This window comes from Periplaneta americana, chromosome 1 (genome assembly GCF_040183065.1).
Source record: "Periplaneta americana isolate PAMFEO1 chromosome 1, P.americana_PAMFEO1_priV1, whole genome shotgun sequence".
In the NCBI taxonomy this organism is placed as follows: Eukaryota; Metazoa; Arthropoda; class Insecta; order Blattodea; family Blattidae; genus Periplaneta; species Periplaneta americana.
Window position 1 is genome coordinate 131,097,736 of NC_091117.1, and position 25,338 is coordinate 131,123,073.

Consider the following 25,338-nt stretch of genomic DNA (forward strand, 5'->3'; position numbering starts at 1 on the left):
AATGTCAACGTCAGGTGTTCACACACATCGCGCAGAAAATGTGCTGGTGCGCCATCGTGCATGAACCACATCAGCTGTAGTCCTGCCGACATGGTACATTCTCCAGGAAGGCAGGGAATACGTTAATAAGACAGTCCTGAAAGTCTCTGTGGTAGCACGTATGGCCCTATTAAGCTATCACCAAGAACGTCTGCCCATACGTTGATTGAGAATCGGTTCTGATGCCTTGTTTCTCAACTGCATGGGAATTTTCATCAGCCCACACATGCTGATCGAAAATTCACATCATCATCTCTGATGAACCCCGCTCATATCCTCAACCAGACTTTTTTTTTTTTTTCAGTATTCCTTGCGACGTGTCATTATTCCATGCCAAGGGTGTCAATTACGGTAGTGTGTTGTATTGTAGGGCAAAGAAATTCATTGACATGGATGGACGTCACATTGAGTACCTCCCATGAACAAGTGTTCAGATCTCAGAAAGTATGTGTCGTAGGACCCATGTTTATTAGGCATTATTTTCTTATTTTGATGCATACTATCACCTCCTTAAATATTGGATACTTTTTAACACCCTGTATAACTATCCGAGTGACCGATGAGACAATGGACACGGCATTAATTGAGCACTGAGGAACGTGAGTGTCGAAGTGCTTAGATGAAATAAGATGCTAATACAGAGATGAAGTAATGGTCGGTTGACCATAGGGATCCTAAAGTATTTGACAGAGAAAACCGTCCCAAAGTCAGTGTTCCGCAAAATTCTCACAGGCTCTGCGCCAGTATCGAAATCCTGTCCATTTTGCTCAGAAGCTATGGTTAAGACTGCCGGAATGTCGAATTACATTTTCAAAAATATTTATGTTTTGATTTTATAATGTATCTTGATCAGGAAATAAAAATCATATGAAAAGGAATATACGTAATATGATTTATTTTCTCACTGTATCTAATGATGAATCTGAGGTAGGCCTATATTCTAATAAAGAACCTGATTTACAGCAACAAAAGTCTCCGCGTATCTGAACGCAAGAAGTAAAATTCTACTCGGAATAATATGCGGTAGCTTCGAGATCAGTTCTCTATTGAACAAAAGAAATAAGATATTTCATTCATCCATCCATTCGTTTAAAAAGAGAGACGAAAAAGAGGAATCAGAATAAACCGTTTCAATTTTTCCTCTTATAAAGAATAACGGAAAAGCAAGACTTCGTTCTATCAAAAAAGTTTCAATGCTCATTCGACAAGGATTGATATTGTCCGCTGAATTATTCATACAAGGAGCGACCAGAATCTAGTTGAGAATTCCAATGTGGAGGAAAATGATGGAATAGTGTACGTGCCTTTCCAAAGAACATCATCCTCCAAGTTCTAATAGCAAAACTTGGAGAAGGGTGGGGGGCGGGGAGGGTAAGGGGACGGAGGGTGGGTGCGGCACAGCAAGGGGTAAAGATGGAGCCAAGTCTTTGTCAGCCATGGAGCCAAGAGGGAAAAAAATGTAATAATATAAAGAAAATGTCTTTATATAACTTATATAGCAAGGGAAAAAATGTAGAGAAGAGAAACTTGTGAAGATTAAATTTCGTCAGAAGATGCACGTAAGACAAGTGAAACATCTGAAAATCGAAGTACGTACATAACGCATGCGCCGCTTACGAGATCCCGCGAGGGTCAGCTCAATAAACAGCATCGTCTTTCTAAATGCAATCCGATAAGAGCAGACAGGATACTAAACAATTATATAATTCAAATAACAGATTGTACATCAGTTTTACTCAAGGCAGGGAATAGAATTCGTAAGTTGAACTGTTGTGTGCCTTTTTGTAACTTTGTTTTTTAAATTCCCATCATGCAATAATAATGAGGACTGGAATATCACAACGTTTCGTATCGATTATATTATTTACAGTCTAGTGTCGACAAAAATGTTAAAATATGTGCGCATACAGCATTTGTGAACAAAAAAGAAAAATAAGAAAATTTAAGCACGAATGCCCTCTTTCTTATATATATATATATATATATATATATATATATATATATATATATATATATATATATATATAATTTAAGCACGAATGCTCTCTTTCTTATATATATATATATATATATATATATATATATATATATATATATGCCTACTGTTCAATATTTTACATGGAGAGAATTCTTTACTGATGGCATTTGACATGAATTTTAAATATTATATTGCTTGCAAGTAGATTTTATTTTCAGACCAGTATAAGAATAATCTTCAAAGTCATTTACACTCTGCAAACATGTATGGTTATAATACATAAAAATAATACAGCTCCTACCAAAAGTTTGACACCCCTCCATAAGTGATGTTTCAACCCTGTCCTTATACTTATGTGAAACCCTCCGATGTTTACACAGAGACCAAGTGCCCGTGAAAAGTGAAGTTTTTACTGCAAACCCAATCTGTTTATCTTCCAAACTGTGGATTATATAACAATTTGTCTGTTATGAAACTTATTGCAAAATTACATATTTTGCAGGAAAAAATTTATTATTCCAGAATGGGTTGACCTAGTATTATCTCCAGTCGTTCTTCCACATCACAATAATTTGAGACTTCACGTCCAGACTCCTGAATTTCGACCTATTTTCATTTTTTTTTTTTTTTTTTTGTAAATGGCAGTGGCAGACCCGGAACCATTTGCCGCGAATTTCAAGCTCCTAAAAGTATATGCTTGAGGTATGTATGCTAACTCTTAGCTGATTACACATTGAGACATAAAAAACATTGACACATTTACAGCCCCTACCAAATAATTTAAGGACACCTCGCCATAAGTGATGATTCACTCCTGCTTTTATCCTTATGTGAAATTTCCTGATGTTTATACAGGGACCAAATGTCTGTAAAAAGTGAGTTTTTACTGCGAACTCCATCTGTCTATCTTCCAAACTGTGAATTATATAACAATTTTCGTGTTATAAAAACTTGTTGGAGAAATTACATATTTTCAAGAAAAAACGTTAATTACTCCAGAATGAGTGGTTTTGAAATAGAATTAAACATATCTGAAAGACTTCTTGTGCAATTATGTTTTTTTTTTTTTTTTGTTTTAAAACAATTGTGACACTTCGTGAAGACATTGTATTCCAGATTGTTTGTTTTTTCCCTTTCAAGTTAACTTATTACTTATTCCATTAGGAATTTCCATATCAATTTTATTAGGCTATTTTAGTTCGAAATTGATCTTAATTCGGATTGATTCTGCAGTTACAGAAGAAATAATCATCACCGCATGATGATAATAATAATAATAATAATAATAATAATAATTATTATTATTATTATCATTATTATTATTATAATTATCATTATTATTATTATTATTATTATTATTATTATTATTATTATTATTATTATTATTATTATTATTATTATTGAGGGTTCCATTTCTTACAGCTGTTACTGTCTCTAAATTTTATCTACATATTTACCTTGGTCGCTCCAGGCTTTTCATTTCATGTGGCTGGAACTGAAGAAATTTTGAAATCTGGTCTCTGACTCTATTTTTGACTCAAATACGAACGTTAATTGTCTTCTTCCGGATTACTATCTCGTTTTCAATGTGGTCATATTCTAACAAAGTCAGTTTGAAATGCTTTAATTCGACCGGTCATTATTCAGTCGTGTCTTTTCTTTTTTCCTTCTTCAGAAAACTCTGTTCAACACACATTATGTAGATGTATATTAATGTTTCTCTCTCCCTCACACCAAAACGTAAGCCTATACAAAATGTGACTCTCGTAACTTAAGATTGTCACTTCGTGAACACGAATCGTCACAATGAAAACGGATAAACATCCATGCCATACGTGGAATTCGAACCCACGACTATGATTTTAGCCACTGCGTACACCACGACTGGTGAATATACATTCTTTATTCACATAAAATCTATATTTAACGTGACTTCTGATTAGGCAGTGTGCACAACTGTGCTCTAATTTGCTGTATACAGTAAATATTGTGGGAAGACGAACATGATAATAAGCATTCAGGATAGGACGGTGTGATGGCGGAAACTAAGATGGTAGTATGGTAATCAAAGCATTGAAATTAAGTTGTATTTTCCGTTTACTTCTTTAATAAAATCGTGTTTTACCTTCCTTTCTGTATAATGTAGAGCTGTATATACGGTCTTTCAGGAAAACGAAAATAAACCAACATCTCTACAATAACGGTGTCATAAAAAGTTACATGTTCTTTGCAAAGTTTATATTTATATTGCGTGACTTCTTTTGGAACGGCAAATAAAACACAATTATTTATAAAACAGAGAAAGAAAAGAAAACAGCCATGAACTCAGACTTTCATCCAACTGCCATGTACTGCAGCTCAACTTGCGTCCTGGGAGACATCTCAGACAATGCAAGGACTCGATTCGGAGATTAAATGTGGCTAAAACTGCCAACTTGCAAGAGAAATACAAACATTTTCACGTTCCACAAATACAGGAGAGTTTTCTGTCATTTGAAATTTGGATATCATATACTGAAATGTTTCAAAACGTCAGAATCAAAGTGTAATTAAGAAAAAGTAAAATGAGCTTCAAGTCTATGAATAGAAAATGATGAGCTTTATTTGAATAACTAATGTGCACGCTATCTGTGAAGAACCAAGCAACTGCGTACAAGTTACAATGTTGGACGGCAAAACACAGTGTTAAACACGTCCTCTTCTGCCACCAGGGATGCGCTAGCATTCCTAATTTGGGAAGAGCATTCAGATGAGCAAAACAAAGATGGGTTACCGTCCTTCCTTGTGCCTCATGTAGATTATTACTGGTCAAGAAAAATGTCATTACTATTAAATAATAGTAGGATACTGATTAGCACACGGTTTGTTTCCCATTTGCTGTCTAGCTATGTAGACGCGAAATAAAAATAAAAAGTACAAGCTAAAAGTTAATTATTATTTAACTAATTAAAATATAAGCAGTGTCAACTTATGTACAGACACGAGAAGGCGCGAAATAACTGATACTAGCGCACAGAAGCCACCACCTGCTGGTACCACCCTTGTCTGTCATAAAGTAGATTTGGCTTAATTATGCCATGACTATAATACAATCAACGTAGGAAAATGCTAACACTTCAAAATAAGATTACCACGTAGCAAGAAAGTAATCGATATGATGATGATGATGATGATGATGATGATGATATGGACAGGATGAAGTTAATTTATATTCCGAAAAGTATTCTGGGTAAACCCCTTGCGTCATCGCTTTATCCACACAAATTTCAAAGCATACAGAGAATCGAATTCAGACTTCATCTCCATTTGGTGAGAGATTCTTAGCCGATAAACGTATTAAATCCGAAAACGATTAAAAAACTTCTAGTCACCAATTAAATAGAATTATTATTATTATTATTATTATTATTATTATTATTATCATCATCATCATCATCATCATCATCCTCATCATTATTAATGTTATACGCTGATCTTGATATCTACGAATAATAGCTTTAGATTTTAAATTCTTTTGAATTTGAAAACATATTTAGAGGTAATGTTACAGATGAAGAGACAAGACCAGGCACGTGAGCTGTGCGGGAGGGGAAAGAATGAGCTATCAGAAAGAGAGTTTTTTTTCCAGGTGCTTAATACTATACGAATCTACTGACACCGAAGTTCACCTCAGACTAAAACCTATCATCCACCTCCATACCTATTGGTGATATAGCCTCGGCACATGATAAGGTCATAGGACAGGTCTTACTTCCTCTACTATAATATAAATAGTCTTATTCAAATTATATACTGATTGTGAAATTTTACAAACCTCGTTCAACTCATTCTGAACAGTTTCATAGCCATTTTTATTTCACTGCTTTAGCTCTGCTACGTTCGGAATTTGGGTGGCATAACGAGCGCCTTCAGACGACCCCAAAAGTAGAAGTTCGGTGATCTGGCTGGCCAAGCAACTGATGTTGCATGATATATCGTACCGTACGCAACTGAAGCTTACTGAACTAAAGACAAAATGAATGTGTACTTAAGAGACGTGGTACAGTAGGAACTGCACCAGCACCATACAACTAAACATACCTACTTACAGAAAACAAAGTCCTATCAGTTCGCAATCAACATCTACCGCAGTCGCTATGTAGGCGAACGTGACACATCCAAAGGCTTTACTGCTCCATGTTTTTATACTTAGGAAGATAGGACACTTTGTATCATAACTCTGAAAGTAAGGATTTGCGAGAAAAGTTGTATAGAACATTTTAGTTTTATTTCTACCTCTACATTACACCCACAAAGTCTGTATAGGCATTTATCACGATGTATATTCTATAAGCACATATAAGTATATACGAATTTATATATGTGCAATAAATACATATTATATGAGTTAGGACTCTTTACATATTATCCAATAGCCTATCATTTATATTTTCAAGAAAGATAATTTTGTCAATATGACATTTTGGCATCAAGCTAATCTCAAATTGAAAATGTAGTAGTTTTTTTAAATTAATTAACGACTTAAAAAACATAACTGCTCTGTATTCAGGATCCTTATTAGTTAAGCAGAAATTACAGTCATATTCATGGTTTTGTTCACGCCACACATTGGCACACCGAAAAGTAAGTGATCTTTCTTGTCCTTTAACCACAAAGAGAGGATGTTACAACACATAAGATACAAAAGTTTTTAAGCGATTCCTACCTCCTATTACGTAAATGTAAGTACGCACTTACATAATATAATATGAAAGAAACTTTATTTCCAGTATCAGCATCATTACAAAGTGTAAGCTTTCTGCATTAGATATTAACAATGTGAAACTACTTAGTTAATATCAACGTTTTCAGAACTGTAATAACTGAAAATCTGAGGATGCTGCTGAAAAAGGGTTACATTTTCGAATTCAGGATGGTAAATACATGGATAATCACAATGTTTCATTTCTGTACAATTTTCAAAGTTGAAATTATTATCCTCAGAACTGTACGTTTAACATCCAGGGTAGGACAAGACACGACACAACGAAACTATTCGTGCTGTGGGTGTACTGAAGTGATAATAATAATGGAATGCGTCGAGCTCAATAGATACCAGAGTAAAAACAAGGTGAGACATAACCAGACTTTCCATTCCAACATCGGTATGATGGAAACATAACATTTACCCTTTCTACTACAGCTACACAGAGCAGACAAGAACGGTGTATTACAAAGTTTTTCTTGGCACCAGAATTACATTTAGAAAACATTACATCTACTTTGATAACTATGAAATACGATATAGCTTAAGTTAAGAAAAACAAACTCTAACAAAACATACAACTATCACCACTTAAATTTATTATTCCTGGCAATGTTAGAGCAGTAAAATGTTTCCTGTTTTATCACTTCTAACTTTGTACATCAATTTTAGAAAGTTGTAAAAAGTTGAAGAAAAATTGTCTGCTCTGGAAAATTATGAAATACGTACTTCTGAGATCTATAATTCTGCAGAAAACCAAGTTGTACCTATGCGTTATTACAACTCACTGTAGAGGTAACGTAAAGCAATAACAGTAAGTAAAACACGAACTAAAAGAATCAGTTGAGAAATGAACTCGTACACTAGTTTGCGAACTATAACGTATTGATATAATTATGCATACACTTCTATATTTGTGCTCAGCTTGAAATTTGAATAATGACAACAGTAATGTTTTTTATTCGACAATGGTTAATACTATATGTACGTACAGAATCTATAAGACCTACTTATACATTCGTAAAAGTTATATAAATAAATTAAATGCAACTGTAAACCTTAAAAACTCTAAGTTCAAAAACATACATACACATAAACGACGCGGTCAATAACTTCGAGGATCGATGAACATGTAGCACTGCTGTACGCCATACGCCAGACTTAATTTAATGAATGTACATTAAAAAATATTACCACTTATATATTGAAGACCGATTAGTCTACGCGCGCGGTTGTGTGAAAAACGTTAATTTACCTCATGAGTTTTACAGCGATGATGGTTAACTTAGCTGAACGAAGCACAATTATTAGGTTGTATTAAATGTAAGTAAACACACATTTCAATATTTTATATTTTAAACAACAACAACAACAACAACAACAACAACAACAACAACAACAACAAATGGCTATTAAGGAACGCGCAGGTTCATTGCCGCCCTCATATAAGCCCGCTATCGGTCCCTATCCAATGCAAGATTAATCCAGTCTCTATCATCATATCCCACCTCTCTCAAATCCATTTTAATATTATCCTCCCATCTACGGCTCGGCTCCCCAAAGGTCTTTTTCCCTCCGGTCTCCCAACTAACACTCTATATGCATTTCTGGATTTGCTCATACGTGCTGCATGCCCTGCCCATCTCAAACGTCTGGATTTTATGTTCCTAATTATGTCAGGAAAAGAATATAATGCGTGTAGTTCTGCGTTGTGTAACTTTCTCCATTCTCCTGTAACTTCATCCCTCTTAGCCCCAAATATTTTCCTAAGGACCTTATTCTCAAACACCCTTAATCTCTGTTCCTCTCTCAAAGTGAGAGTCCAAGTTTCACAACCATACAGAACAACCGGTAATATAACTGTTTTATAAATTCTAACTTTCAGATTTTTTGACAGCAGACTAGATGACAAAAGCTTCTCAACCGAATAGTAACAGCTATTTCCTATATTAAATTCTACGTTTAATTTCCTCCCGAGTGTCATTTATATTTGTTACTGTTGCTCCAAGATATTTGAATTTACACACTCCTTTTAGATAGCTCCCTATCATTTTTATTTTTAAATTCTACGCAGTGAAAGATCAACTTCGAAAATAAGATCTCCTTTAGCACAAGACGTTATCACAGCTCAATGCAAACACTTTCGACTTAAATATATTTACTAATCATACGATAAAACGCTTTTTCCACCTGATATTCAGCCTGACGAGATTATTTTCATGTACAATATAATTGCTGCTCTAATATGACATGATGTGTTCACAGTATTTCAGAAGGTTCGGTAAATACTGTATAATCTGCAGAAATTAACATTTATAAAATTCCACCACACGACTTTAATGATGCGTGAAAAACAGTCGTTAGATGGAGACCAACTATTACATATTTGTCTCTCTGTTGTCAATGAGACAGCTGTGTTGCTTTAGATGAGGGGTCAGGTTTCATACTGACTTTATATCATATGGATCTCACATTCTATCAACTTACTTGGAGCAAAAAGAAAAAAATCCCAAAATGTGCATTTAATAGGGAACTGTTAATTAGCTTATGTCGAAACCTCTTTTCATATTGCAAATACACACACAGATAGGTAGACCGGGTGTATACCCAATTGTAGTGTTAATACATACATACATACATAAAAAGAAATCATCTCTCTGTATTAACTATACATACATACATGCATGCATACATACATACATACATATATACATACATACGTGTTCTGCCCATGGGCAGGTATTTCACTGCAAACCCAGCATTCTCCAATCTTTTCTATTTTCTGCCTTCCTCTTAGTCTCTGCATATGATCCCTATATCGTCGGTTTCTTGGTAAAAGTGACCAAGTCCAAAATGTAAAATTGTTGGCAAAAGGCATTTAAAGGTTTAATGATCCATCCAAAGATAACTGTACTTCTTTAGATGTTAATACCTAATTAGTTATTTTGAAGGTAAATGTGCTATATTATTAGTTTTTAATATAAAATTATGTCTTATATTTCCATAATGCTTGGAAGCCTTCAATGTCACTTGGTCACTTTTACCAAGAAAGCGACGACATATTAATTCAATTTCATTGTCATTTAACATTACCAACTGCGCAACTATGTAGCGCTGATGGAATTGGTAATAGCAAGATGGTATTCTGGCTAAATGAGTTCGAGGATTTATCTCGAAATTACTCAATATTCGCCTTTCAGTTGGGGAAAAACTCTGAAAAAACACAGGCAGATAATCCGGGATTCGAACCCAAATACGAGCACAGCCCCGGTGCACAAGTCCTGCTCGCTATATCGATGCACAAGAGAAGTGGTGGTTCATTTATTTATTCATTCATTCATACATTCATTTCCTGGCGCTACAGTCCACGAAGGACCCTGGCTCTCCTACAGCTCTCGCCCAATCTTGAGTGATGGTGGTAGTGGTAGTAATACTAGCACTGGTAGAAGATAGTGTTTGTAGTGATGGTAGTAATAGTAGTGATAGGCTAATAGTAATGGTGGTAGTAGTGGTGGCAGTAGTAATAAATAAATTAGATGTAACACATATCACAATATTTTTGTACTAACAAACCAAAATACGAAAATTACCTTAATTGTCACTATATGAACACAAACTTCCTGGCTATATAAAAACAGGCTTTGCAATAAGAACTCAACGCAAAATAAGAATACAATTTTCTGGCGTATGGAATCCGGAAATTAACTTTAATAATGCACACAACATTCCTAACAGCCAAGAGAGTGAAAACTTTTTACATGAATTCTAAAAAAAATTGATAATGTAAAAGCGTACGTGATTGTGCTTTGTATTAGATTTCGCATTTGAGATACGGACACATTCTCTTAAGTCATGTATATGTAACACCAACAGCATTGCATTAGACACGCTGGGAAAGCCGACAGGTGGATGCTGTTAAAAGTGCATGATCATGCTTAACGATTCCCACTAGGTAGTACAAGACAACCAATTGCGTAAGACTATTCTGTAGCTACTCGAGAAACGTCCGTCAAGTGATTTCTAACCTCTTTAATATAATGAGACTGCTCGTAAATTTTCATACTGTTTTAAACAAACGTAGAGATATAAACACAAACATAACATTAAAATAATTGTCTAGATCTTAAAAATTGTTCCATCAAAGCTCTAGGGTGCTATGCATAGACATTTCGCTAGCCTGCGCTACTAGCGTGCTAAACTAGCCCCGGCTATCGACTGATTACTTGTACAGGATTCAGAGCATATATATCGCTAACACTGGTTTATGAATACGAAAAACGTTAGTTGGCTGATCATCCACCGGAAGCCCGCGCTAAGAATGTCTATGAATATGGCCCCAAGTGTCTAAATCTAGATCTTCTGAGGTTTCTTCAGTCTCTGGATCGGTATTGAAATGTCAAGTTTGGAAAACAATGTTCATTCGTTGTTAATGTTTTGACTATTTCTTTTCTGTCTTCCATATATCATTATTTAATTTTTGACTCTTATAATATGATTTCTTTTATGTTCCAAACTTGTGACCCTTATCAGAGGTCACAGAAATGTCATCTGTGCGAATTGTAGCCTTTAGCATCCTTTCTCTTTAAATTACACACATTTACAGCTAGAGTACGGATTATTTTAACTCTACAAATTTTATAATTTTCTCCAGCCTATTAGAATTATTAAATTGAATATATCGAATATCGACCATTCAAATGTTTCAAACGTTCTTCTTTAACAGTGTTCAGTAAGGCAGTAATAAGTAACTTCCATTCTGTTGAGGTGCACGTGTAAAGAATTTCGTCTTTTATAAGTAGAGCAAGTAATTACAATAGTTCACATTTGGTTTGTTCATTAACGTTTCTAATTGGCTGGGGAAAATATATTGCTCTACAGTCTACACGCACAATTGAGGCAACGTTAAAAAATTACTTTTCGATAGTGAAATATAAAACCGCCTCTAGAAAATCTGCTATCCGCTAGATAGAAAATATTCCAGCTAGATTAAATTCGCAATCCATAGATCTAGCGCAAAGTCCTTTATTCTTGCAACACTGGTACAATATCAACCAACCAATGTTGTTTGAATGTGACCACTGGCTGAGTAACGGCAGTACAGATAAAACAAACAAAATTCCTGCAGTTGACAATGCAAAACCTGGACACATTTAACAATGCGTATGCAAAAAACAATATTTTTCCTCTATCAAGATCAATTCTTCTTGAAAATATTTTTTATATCACACTCGATGAAAATGCAATTATAGGCCCTAATTCACAAAATAAGCGGTAACCCTCAAAATAAGCAAATATAGACACTATAGAATTCAACTACCAGCATCCTATAGCATTAATGTTTATCTATTAAACGACTGTGAAACCACGTGAGGGAATGAAATAGGCAAAAAGAGCAAAATCCTAACATTAATAACATAACATACAGAATGATCAAAACCTCGCTACACCACTACGTAACAGTTTTTACATCAGGAGGCGTACCAACACAAGAAACGCACAAACGTACGTGTTCTTTACTGACACTTCGTTTGTAATTTTACTGTGACATACTTGGCTTTGTACGAGTGCTGAAATCGACAACGATGCCGCATGGAGAGACGGCTTTGCTAATACTGTACAGCAAGATAAATGAAATTCTTTTATAAGTAAAATACTGTACAAAACTTGGTAAAATTAGAAATGATGATAAGTTCGATAAGTAAGTTCTAAATAATTCAATAAAGAAGAGGCTGCAAAATATCGGGAGAAACTGACGAAACATTTATTGAGGGTGAAAATAACAGATAGGCTAACCTAAGGCAGCTTCCATTGCAAACCGAAATATAAACGAGATCAGGTCAGACCTGATACACAATGGAACGACCTATTAACTCGGGAACAGGCCAAGTGCCCTCAATGTGGTTTGTACAAGGTCCGGCAGTTGGTCCTGATAGTTTGGTAGAGCTGTAAAATGAAATGAGAGTAGCGAAAATGAAATGTTGTCAAGGCAACATGAACTTACAAACATGCAATTTTGTTAATCATGGATGCTTGGCCAGTTAACGTACGCATTTTTTGTGGTATCAGTATATATTGAAAGTAAGTCTGTTGCTCAAACAATGTCGATTTCGCCGTGAGTTCAATGTTCGGAGACACGGTAGGATTCCTTCGAGGAACACAATAGTGAATTGGTTTAGCATGTTTAATGCCAGAGGTACTTTACAACCTTCTTTTCATGATAGTGGGCGTTATGTTCGTACTCCAGAAAATATCCAAAGAGTGTGATTGGCTGTGCAACGAAGTCTGTCAAGATCTGCAGTGCGACATGCTGCGGCCTTGCGCATATCTTACAGGACAGTTCGTCGGATATTGCACATGGCCCATACTCCCAGACACACACTGCGATTGTTGAGAAATCTCTTCCCAGGACGCATAATTTCTCGGTTTGGAGATATCAATTGGCCGGCTCAATCCCCAGATCGGCCGGCTCAATCCCCAGACCGGCCGGCTCAATCCCCAGATCTAACAGCTCCTGACTTATTTTTGTGGGGACACCTCAAAGCAAGAGTGTTTCAAACCAGACCACACTCTATCCAGGATCTGAAGAACAGGATACAACCGAAGTGCAAGAAATCAACGAAACCCCAGGTTTATTGCAAAGTGTCATGAACAATTTTCGTGTAAGATTGTAACAGGACATAAGATACCAAGGGGATCACTTGAAATGTGTAATTTTTAAAAAATGAAGACATTCCAATAAATTGCATTATTCAAGATACATACTGTGTTATTTTTTTAATTTTTAAACCTTACAGTCCCTTTATAACAGCATGTTGAAACTCGTCAGAACCAAATGCCGGACCCTGTACAAGAAGAAGAGTAAGGACTCCAGCCTGCCTACCATATTTTGTGGTATTTACTGCAGTTTACATATCCAATTTCACCATCAGACAGAGAAGCGTGAAGATGGTAATGTTGTAAACACGGAAATTATTTCCATGTTGTACCAATCTACCCCGATAACACAAAAAAGCAATAATGCTTCCTAGGTTCTAAAGCTGTAAATAATTACAGTAATTTACTCACCAGATTGGATCGAAGAGCGTCACTTTTTAAGCAAGATGGAGAGTCTAGTGATCACAGATTACGCCCACTCACCTGCAACAGAAAAAAAATATGTATGTGTATACGGAATGTTAAAACTATATGGGCTTTGACAATTCCGTTAGACCCACATTACCTAGAAACCGTCATGCAGCATATGGCATCACATGGAGCAAAACCGTACATCAACTGTACACCGAAGTAATCTAACTGCCGGCTTTACAACTCAGCAAACTTTAGTTTCGTTGTCCAACCGTGAAACAGTGAAAAGAAAATCAATTCCAGTCTTACTTCATGCCGTATTAAAAAGGATTTTAAGTAGCTGCATCAGTACAACAGATGGAATTTCAGATCCCCGTAATAATTTGACAAATTATACCTTCATTACATGCGGCATGCGTCTGCAGGTTTTGCTCTCATGGATTTAATAGCGATTCGCAGAGTCAGATCACTAAAACGTGGGATATCTTAAATGGCTGGGAAAGTAAACTCCACCACCAATATTGAGATTATCACCACTTAAGTTAATGTCAACTTATATATGACAATCAATGTTATGAAACAAAAGGTATGAATTCTTTAAGATTGTTTGAACCTAAATGCAATACTGCTACAGTATTTAATCATGGTAGTAATTTAGGTCCAAGAATATATAACAAATTTATATTTAAATATCCTAATCTTGTCAATTCTAATAGTTCTAGTATTAAATTAAAAAAGTTACGTATGGATTTTATAAAAACTGAAAATTTAAATTTAAATATTCTTATTGCGTAGTAGACATAAGACAAATTGTATTAGTCTATATACTTCTTAATTTCAATCCAGAAATCCGCCCTTGAGCACGAGTTCTACTCTTTCAGGGGCGAGGTAAAGTTTGTCCGTTTATATTATATTTTATGTCACAATTATTAGCAAAATAAATAAATAAATAAATAAATAAATAAATAAATAAAATTCATATTAATTTAATTGAGAAGCTGTGTTTTTAAGTGGTAGAGTATGGAGATAGTTAACCAATAGATACGGTTTCGATTTTCTGCAAGAAATTGGTAATGTCTACATACATATTATAATCATCATCACCAGCAGCAGCTAGCAGAAGGAGCAATTACGACTACTTTCGATTGGAAAGTTAGAACCATTTTTGTGGGGATCTTGAACTAGAATTACATATTAACAAATAACGAGAATCTTCGAACTTCCTACAAAAAAAAAAGCGTGCGTATGTTCATTGTCTTATGTTGTCTCACGAGGTGCCTTTGTGCTCCCCTAACCAAATGGCCAACGACAGTCGCTTGCTGCTTTTATAAACTCCTAGAACAAGTTAATGATTCTGACACAGTCATACTCATTAGAAATTTGAGGCGAGCCAAAAGTGACAAATAGTAATTTGCCGAGAGCCACGATGCATTTCACAGTATTGAAACTTAAAAAACGCGCGAATTTTTATTATTATTATTATTATTATTATTATTATTATTATTATTATTTCAATATAAAGTAACAGAATTCACATATATTACTGGTATTTTTAAATTGAAGGACTGACTCTGCTACTCTTCTGCAAAATCATATCAATACGAACAGGTTGATTAGTTGTTCTATTTCACCTGTAATCTGTTTTTCATTTGGAACTTCAGAAAATAAAAGTGTCTGATACAGCTACAGTAGAACCTCTATTATCCGTGGTAATCAAGGGGGTGGGCTGAACGGCTAATCGAAAAAATCGGATAATCCGTACTATAAAAGATTTTCTAAATTTACTAAATAATAATACTTACACTTTCGTATTTTCCTCTATGATCTTGTATACAACACGCTAGGTAGAGGATTAGAAGTTCACTAATTTAAGTCAGGTTGTCAACAATAAGTTTTTAAGGAGCAAGCAAATTCACTGTAATGGCTGTATGTGGAAAGATAGGAATAGTGGAGGTCTCGTGTTGAAGACTTATATAATTTATACACTTATCCTTAATTTATATTAAATTGCAGACAGTTGTAACTATCGTATTCCAATGACAGATGAACCATATTTTCTCTCTCTCCAAACCATTTAATAATTTGCACATTTTTCGATACCTAGCACAACACGATTTCTTTTCATACCCGTGAAAAATAATTAATATATAAGTTATAGGGTCTATGATGAATTACAACTCGAACAGTAGACCATACTGTGTAAGAGTAAATGCTTGTAATAACACTCTCTAGAAAAAAACGTGCTAATATAATGTGCAGTACCTACTTCATATATTTCTGTAGCAAAAAGAGAGAGAGAGAGAGAGAGAGAGAGAGAGAGAGAAGAAAGGAGGAGGCAAGAGAAAGACAGTCGGATAATCCATCAATCGGTTAATGGAGTGACAGATACTCGGAGTTCTACTGTATAAGACACTTAAGAATGTCCACATCTGTGTAAATAGCTTAATTTCTCTACGTGGTACGATGCTTTTGTTGTTTTTATATACTAATATAGAATGGAATGCATTACTTTCTGATCAGACATTACGGATATTTTTAACATTTTCAGTTTTTCTATCCTCGATTGAGAATGTCTTCGTTACTTGTTATCAAAATTTGAATGCACCCTATGACAATATGTATTAAAATAAAAACGTTTATAACCCATTATATCAAGATATAACAAGCACACGAGACATGACACTAAGCTTTCTTCAATTGCACATTAATGTATTACAAAAATTATAAACTATTTTCCAGAAAAAGAATAGTAATATAATAATATTAGTTCAAAAGCCGCAATAAATTTCTTTGAGAGCCGCACGCGGGCCGCGGGTCGCATATTGAGTACCACTGTTCTGACAGAAGTGAGAACAGAACGTGCAAATGGAGATATTTCTTGAAGATAATGGTAATGAGATTATTATTATTATTATTATTATTATTATTATTATTATTATTATTATTTGTCTAATGCTTACCCACTTCACTTTACGTGATTCGGATTCTGCATATTGAGGATAGATGGCAGGACTGTGACCCATTTTTCTAGTTGTAGGCCTACACCACTTCGGCGGGACACACTGTACATTAGCCTATGTGTATCTGTGGAGAGTTATGTCGTGTACTAGGGTGAGTGTATGTGTAAGTGTGGTGTCTGGAATGAGTGATGATAATGATGAAGGGAGAAGGAAAAACCCGGTGCCGGCACGTAGCCTACTCCTATCGAATAGCACCAAGAGGTCCGCAGGCTTAACGTCCCCGTCCGACGGACGAATCACTATCAACAGACATATGCCTTCTCTTCATATGCACTGCGGAGAGATTTGGGATTTAACCCAGGCATATTGGTGCACAATCTAGTGTTTAGAAGTTGCGCACCGCCATTTCTCCCTGTCCCAAGGTAGACATTTTACATGGAAATTTCCGACCCCGCAGGGAATCGAACCCGGGCCGGCTAGTACGGAGGCAGACATGCTACCACAGAGCTAACTCGGCGGACTATTTATTATTATTATTATTATTATTATTATTATTATTATTATTATTATTATTATGGAAATGATTTTGTTTATAAAAGTGGTTGTATTGTGGCGATGAATTTTCGCTCATTTTCGAAGTTTCTACACATATATAATACATACATACATACACACATACATACATACATACATACATACATACATACATACATACATACATACAGGCGTATGTGTATATACAGCTTTGAAAGAACGTATGCCCTATCGAGAGTTACTGTGGTCTCTTTATTGCTGATCGTCCATGCAATCCATTCACTTCTATGCCAGTAATGTTGAAACTTCAGTTTGCCTGATAGAGATAATAAATGAAAGGAACACAGTTCAAGAGAAGCCAGGCATGGATATGTGGAAATTGTGTTGTACAGTATTACAGTCACGACGACTAAGAAGTTATGACTCACCACAAAACGTAATTAGCAACTAAAAGCTATCTGAAAAGTGGAGAGAAAAAGAGAGAGACAGATTTTATTGCCTTTATAAATCAAATTCTTAAATAAAAAAAAAAGGCTCAGGTATTCGAAATATAGTAAAAGTTGTTAAAAAAGAAAGTCATGTTTCTCTGTTATGTGTCCGCTGCAAGTCCCAAGTCAATAAATTCAGATCCCGTCAAAAGTGGATCACATTCTACATTAATGTGCACTAATACCTTACTCGTACGCTTTTAAAATGCTCCAACCGGATTCAGTCGTGTGACCGCATCACATGAAAGTAAGACACTTATGTGTCTCCTTCCAGCACCATTAGTCGAATGGCAAGAGCGACAGACAACTTTTCACGCTGACAATCTGAATTCAAAGTCCGGCGAATTCAAATGAAATTTTGGTGGACAAGTGTGTCAAGGCTATGTTTCCTCGGGCTACTTCCGAATTCCTCGTCACCATTATATTGCCTTTTCATCCACTATTAGTCATAAAATAATGTGGAATGTATGCATGTGTTTATGTAAGTATATTGATGGATGTACAGTGCATATGCTCATAGGCTAGAGTGCATTTCTTTTTTTACAAATTAAGTATATCAAATCCCATTGTGATGCCGAAGAAAAATAACATGTGAACATAGACTTAGGTTCTTGTAGTGTTCTTGGCATCGTGGTGTGTAAGTAGTAAGCCTATCTGTTAATGGACATAGCAGTACAACACAGTGTCCCTAATTTAAAACCTTACCGATAAGAGGCAGCTGCGCTAGCGGCTTCCGCTAAGCGGCTGGCAAGTCGCAGTTACTCACCATTATTACTAATTTTATCTACAGTAATCTCACTAGAGTCTTTGATTTATCTAGAGAAAATCAAAACTCGAGTGGTATTTAATTGACTATTACACGATTAGAATAAAGTATATCAAGATTAGAAGAAATAAAGTACTCTAGTACAATAAAATATTGACTTACTAAAATACTAAATTGTCTTGAAAATGTATTATTATACCATCTCATTCCTTACAAATTAAAAAATATATACGCAACAAATAAAAATAGGCAATTTTAGGCTCTAAAACCTTAAAAATAGATATCAATAGGCAAATTTGGCACTTTAGGCACCATATAAATTGAGGAGAAGAAGACAGAGGACAGATACTGGAAAGCTTTACTTACAGACTTACTAAAGGCTTTACCAATAACCAAAAATGTATTTAAAAATAGGCTTAAGGATATTTTGTTATTTGAAGTGTTGTATCAGTGAAGAAGTGTGAAGTGTGTTGTGTCAGTGAAGTGCGTTGTGTAAGTGAAGTGTGTTTGTGTCAGTGAAGTTTTATAGTTTATAGTGGTAGTGCGAAGTATTTGAACAGTGAAATGTTTTTGAAGTGTTAGTGAAATCAGGATAGAATCAGTGAAATGTGTCGTAGTTCCAGTGCAGTGAGTGAGTTGACAGCGAAATGAGTGTAGTGCTGAAAGGTACTTCTGCAGGTATGAACATACCATACTTGTAGGTTTTAGTTCGAACTTAGGGTTAAGATACAAATTAGATTTACTTTAAATGTTATTTCACGTGACCGTGCTTCATTTAATTTAGGATGCTCGTTGTTGTTATTGTTATTATTATTATTATTATTATTATTATTAGTAGTAGTAGTAGTAGTAGTAGTAGTAGTAGTAGTAGTAGTAGTATTAATTTATTATTAATTGTATTTTTTATTAATTGTGTTTATTATTAATTGTCATTATTGAGTGTAATTAGTTACCACTGCCACCGGGTATTTACCCATTTACAGTGTGAATAAATACATACACACAAAACCGCTTTATCATTACAGAAAAAAACAGACATTTAACCTAAAATCCGATGTGTATTTATGAATTAACGCTGGTTATACACATGTACACAAACAGCGGGACTCATAGTAATGTACAAGGTAATGGCATAAGATAATATAGGAAAACACAACTCGAGGAACGTATTCCTACGTTCAAGGGAAATAAATAGGCGGATCGTAAGTAGTACATTTTTGTATGCAAACGATAAATAAATAAATAAATAAATATATATATATATATATATATATATAAATTCCTACTGTCTGCTCAAGTGCTCAACAAAACCAGACACCTTCCAGGAATTTCTTTATTCCTACAACTAAACTACGTATTACAGCATATTTGAAACCAAACTCACTCCATGACATTCAAAACTTTCTCTTTCACTGCTACAGGAAAATTCAAATTATTGGCAAATATTGCTAGATTTAAATATGCATCCATTGGTTCGGTATCATTGGGAATATATATATTTTTTTCGCTTATACTATAGAATGGTACTGCCTAAGAAAAAACAAAGTTCCACAACAGAAAATGAGACAAAAACGTTGTTATGTAGGCCTATTGAATGCCAATTATGAAAAAATGTGTTAATTGTAAATTCATTGGTAAATTAATTAATTGTAATATATCCTCTGATTGAGGTTCTGAGTGATATGTACATCTATTATTTATCAGACAATTAGAAGTAGAGTCAGTAGAAGAAAAAATCAGCAGATACAAATTGAATTGGCTAGATCATGTAAGAAGAATGGAAAATTCAAGAATCCCAAAAATTATGATGCAATATAAACCTAGATGACATCGTCGACCAGGAAGACCTTTAAGAAACCTGCTAGATGGGGCCGAAACAGGTCTACAGAGGCCTAATTCGTGAAGGATGATGATGATGATGATGATTATTTATCAGGCAGTACATCTCACTAGACAGTATGTGTCAGAGGAATGCTTGTATGCAATTGAAGTCTGACTAGTGTGATATGTAGCTAGCCGGCGATGTATGCAATGGAGGGGGAAAGGAACTGGCCATCCTACCCCATTATTTTATTTTATTTTATTTTAGTAGGTTATTTTACGACGCTTTATTAACATCTTAGGTTATTTAGCGTCTGAATGAGATGAATGTGATAATGCCGGTGAAATGAGTCCGGGGTCCAACACCGAAAGTTACCCAGCATTTGCTCATATTGGGTTGAGGGAAAACCCCGGAAAAAAACCTCAACCAGGTAACTTGCCCCGACCGCGAATCGAACCCGGGCCACCTAGTTTCGCGGCTAGACGCGCTAACCGTTACTCCAACCCCCATTATCTCCTAGCTCAGTTCCCGCACAAGTGGAGCCTTCTTGGTATTACTTGAGAGGTCCAGACCTGTCTTCGGACAGTTTACTAAACAAGAAACAATTGAAGGGTTCAGAGCCATAGTGGGCCAAGCGCCATATATTAAAAACGGAGAAAATGAGGGTTAAAATTAAGTGATTACCATAACTCAATGAAACATATAGCAGATAATATGAAGTATGCGTATTAAAACTAAATGGTATGTCAATATTTATTAAACTATGATATTCATTTAACTTTAACCTTGATTTCTCCGCTTTTAATAAATGGCGCTTGGCCCATTATGGCTCTGAACCCTTCAATTGTAATATGAACACTTATGTATTAGCAGCCCTAGAGCAATGAGGCCGATGAATTCATTGAAAATTATGTAACCGTATTCATAATTTAAGACTTAACAAAAGTAAAATTTCTAACAGCAATATTTTTACTGTTTTTGTCACTGTATAACGTAATGCTTAATATTCACTAATTAATTACATATTTATAGTTACTATAGTTTGTGTGGACAGAAATTACATTTTATCTGCGTAAAATAGTCTTTTTAGCTCTTGAAATTGTACGTTTAGATGCCTAAATCTGTGTTTTAGTGTCTATTTTGATAAATTCAGGACCTATTCTGCGTCCCTAAAAGTTAGTTTTGAAGTGCCTAAAAATCCTAAGTCTAGTCATAAACCTCCCAAGAGAGAGAAGGAAAGGATCCGAAGAATGTAATCCTTGAAACTGTTAATTATATAATAACAATAGTAAACCGAATAATATTAAACGTCATGAAGTTTCATATCAGAAACGATACAGAAACTTAGAAACGAATGCCTCGCCTGCAAGTCGTTTAGCACTGGAACTCACTAAGATATGTTTTGAGATGAACTTCAACTAATATGATGCTGCAGTGCGTTACAAAATTTCTCCGGAAAGTCATAGTCACAGCCTATACACACTATGGGAAATAATAGAACCTCCCTGTTCATACATCTCGACTCCGTTTTCTGAGAATCCTGCTCACAGCTTCCGACGCTCTGTTATTCCGAAATGTGCCATTACTGTGAACTTAATGAATTGAGTTTCCACAGATTCAGAAACACGAGCTTACGAAATAGGATAGTTATTTACTCCCGAGTAGCAAACATGGCTGCTAATAATTCTCCATCCGCGCTCGAGACTAAACTTAATTGCAGACGAAAACTTTGAGAATTACAGTAAGTCTATTGTGACTGGGTCATCGCACTTCACAAACGGTTCATCGTTTCGTTTCAATTCTTTCACTTAACAATTCGGTTATTCTGTATTGGAGTATTAAGACCAACATTCATTAGGCGGTCTTGAGCTTTCGTTATTTTTCTCAGTCACTAGTCATTCACTATTTGTGTTTTAGCGAAACGTATGATTAAATCTTCACATACGAGTAGATTAAGAGTGGTTCACAACAAACCGGGAACGGAAACGACAACGAGAACGAGAACGGAAATATTGTTAAAATAAATGTATTTAAATGTGAGCATTCACAATTAACTATTCTGAATGTTCATATTTAAATGTATTTATTTTAACATTATTTCCGTTCTCGTTCTCGTTGTCATTTCCGTTCCCGGTTTATTGTGAACCAGTCTTTATTCGTACACTAGGCTAAATACTTTCTTCATATGGTCTTTCTTTCAAAAGAAACTTCGTCATGCTGCGAACTTTTTGGGTGTTCATATCGTAGGCCTATAGCTCATACAGACATCCAATATTTCGGAGTTATGTCCTATCAGTTACATCACCATGGAACGCAGGGAAACTATTTCTTCTATTTCTTACCATTGTATACTTTTGTTTCATTTTAATTAGGATGTTATTAATAAATTGTATTAACTTTATTTTAGGGAAAAGAAACTGGCTACCCTACCCTATTATCTCCTAGCTTAGTTTCCGCATGAGTGATGCCTTATTTGTGTCACTTATGATATTCAAACCTGTATTCGGACAGTTGACTAAAGAACAAACAACTTTACTTTAATCTTTAACAGGTATATTTAGCTACGGTTGTGGAGGCGGACGTACAGTCAATTCCAGGGGTTCTCCCTCTCACTGCGTCCTAAATTTGAGAAAATTATTGAATCAATGCTGAACACGCGCAAGTAGCGAAGTCTCAGGTTGAGCATGACACAAGAACACCGCTTGAGACAACAAAAAACAAATACAAGAAAAGCGCTCATAGCCTACTCTGATCCAATTAGAAAGTAACCAATTTTCGCTTCCCTAATCGAAAACGAATTCAAATATGTTGGACTTGTAAGTACGAAGTAAGAATGCTTGCACTTGAGCTAAAATTTAGGACTCGGTATAAGTAAAATATTAAATTAGTGATATACTCATTAGCCATATGATTTTATGACGAACCTTTCAAAATATATTAATGCACATTGAAATGAAATGTGCCGATGCAACGAGTGTGTTGATATTTGTACGTTAAATCTACTTTTATCGCTTGTAAACTCTGATGAAACACATTCAGTTTGCGAGTTGACTTAAGATAGAAGAGGAAATCAGGGCATTACCATCCGCTATGAGGAGCAATTTGGCAGCAATTTCCTGGAAAATTCATCAGCATTAATGGACAAACTATTAATGAACGTATACGAAAGAGAGAGAGGAAGAGAAAGAATGGCAATAAAAACAAAGTTAATTTATCTGCCATTACGATGCGCATGTTAGATAGAGAAAACGGTATACATCATGACTTCAAAAGCTTAGCAATGAATAGACAGGATTAGATAGGCCTACTTCTATCACTAATTGTAATTACGGTTCAAGATTCCGTTAGAAATAAAGTGAAATATTTAAACGAACAATTTTTATTTATAAGAGCAATTGATCATGCAAAATTATGAGAAAAAGAAAGTGGCTGGGTCCCTAGCTAAGAATAAATTGCCTACTGAAGGATGCACAGGAAGGAATGGTGAACGGGAAAAGGTTCAGGGCAGAAGATATCGGATGATAGACAGTATTACGAGAAATGGACCGTACGCGGAGACTAAGAGGAGAGCGGAGAAGAGGGAAGGTTGGAGAATGTTGGGTTTGCAGTGAATGACATGCCCTTGGGCAAAAAAGAATGAATGAATGAATGAATGAATGAATGAATGAATGAATGAATGAATTAGGGTAGAATTCCTGAGGTGGTGATATTATACTGTAACCCTGAAACAGGACGGAATGGCTGAGATAGTGTGGTGGTGATGGTGAGACTCAATCGTTCGATAAGCTGCCGACGATTTTGCACCAAAAAGTGACTGCGATTTGATCCTGGAAAAATTCTGCGAGATTATAGGTGAACGAAGAAACTGTGACGTAAAATTTCACATAGCTCAGTCATCTGACGGATTTGCAGCAAAGGGGACGGACTACGACAGCAAGAAGATATTGTGATACTTACTGTAGGCAAGATTTCTTCGAGTTCTCTTGTTTTCCTACTCCTCTCATCCAATCACTGTTGTATTTTTATGGAATCTTCGACACATTATCTTTTATACTTGTGTAGCCGCGAAGCAGCATTAATAAAATTACGAATAAGGTCACCACTAAGTATTTTCTATAGGCCAGTAATTGTTATACCTGCAAATCATCAGATTTATTGATACATCACTGCGATATTTTATCCGATGGATGAACTGGATTAGAATAATTGTGGAATTATAATAGGTGAAACAGAATTACTTGGGAGGGGGGGACCTTACACAGCCTTTACGTATCACCACAGTCTAATATACACAGTCACGAAGCTTGAGTTGTTGAGGGTACTAGGAACAATAGACTGTGCCGGTATTATTTTGCATTGTCTGTGATGAGGCGATAGTAGCGATCCTAGTGGTTAGCAACTATCTATGGATGCATATTCCCTACGTATTGAGCTTCGTGACTGTATATCCTAGACTGTGGTATCACTATCCCTCTTCAGAATTACATGTTTAAAAAATATGTTTTCCAATCGTTAGATAAAGTTAAACACATTCTACTCAATCTAAAGAGGTCCATTAGGAGCACAGTTTCCTCCTTTTTATAACTAAGGAACTATTTGGATGAGTCATGGCATCTCGCGGACGTATTTTATTCTCAGAAAAATATATATACAATAAATACGTAAGGAATTAATGGACTATAGAATATACAATTTTGCAGTCTACTCTGATATAAGAGGGTAAAGGGAGGCATGATACTAGTAAAAAACTGCAAGAAAAATTTATGTGGAAATACAAGAAAAACAACAGGCAAAACAAGAATAAACCTCGTAAGGAATCAAATGTATGAGACGGTCGAAAAGTATAATCATTCAAAGAAGAGTAAAACGTTAAAGCACAAAAGACTAACTGCTAAAAGGAGTTAAGTATTATGTAAATGAGGAACTGAAATTTAAATATAAA

The 25,338-nt window shown here is 35.3% G+C and overlaps 1 protein-coding gene across 2 annotated transcripts in view; it reads right to left on the reverse strand.

Annotated features, from left to right (window-relative positions):
- The window catches only part of LOC138700998 (TOX high mobility group box family member 4), a 507,699-nt gene that overhangs the window by 357,211 nt on the left and 125,150 nt on the right, over positions 1–25,338 (reverse strand). For both annotated transcript variants that reach the window (XM_069827475.1, XM_069827484.1), the window contains one exon: positions 13,827–13,898. The gene's annotated coding sequence lies outside the window, so the exon portion shown is untranslated. Of the gene's footprint in view, positions 1–13,826; positions 13,899–25,338 lie in introns of those variants that run through there.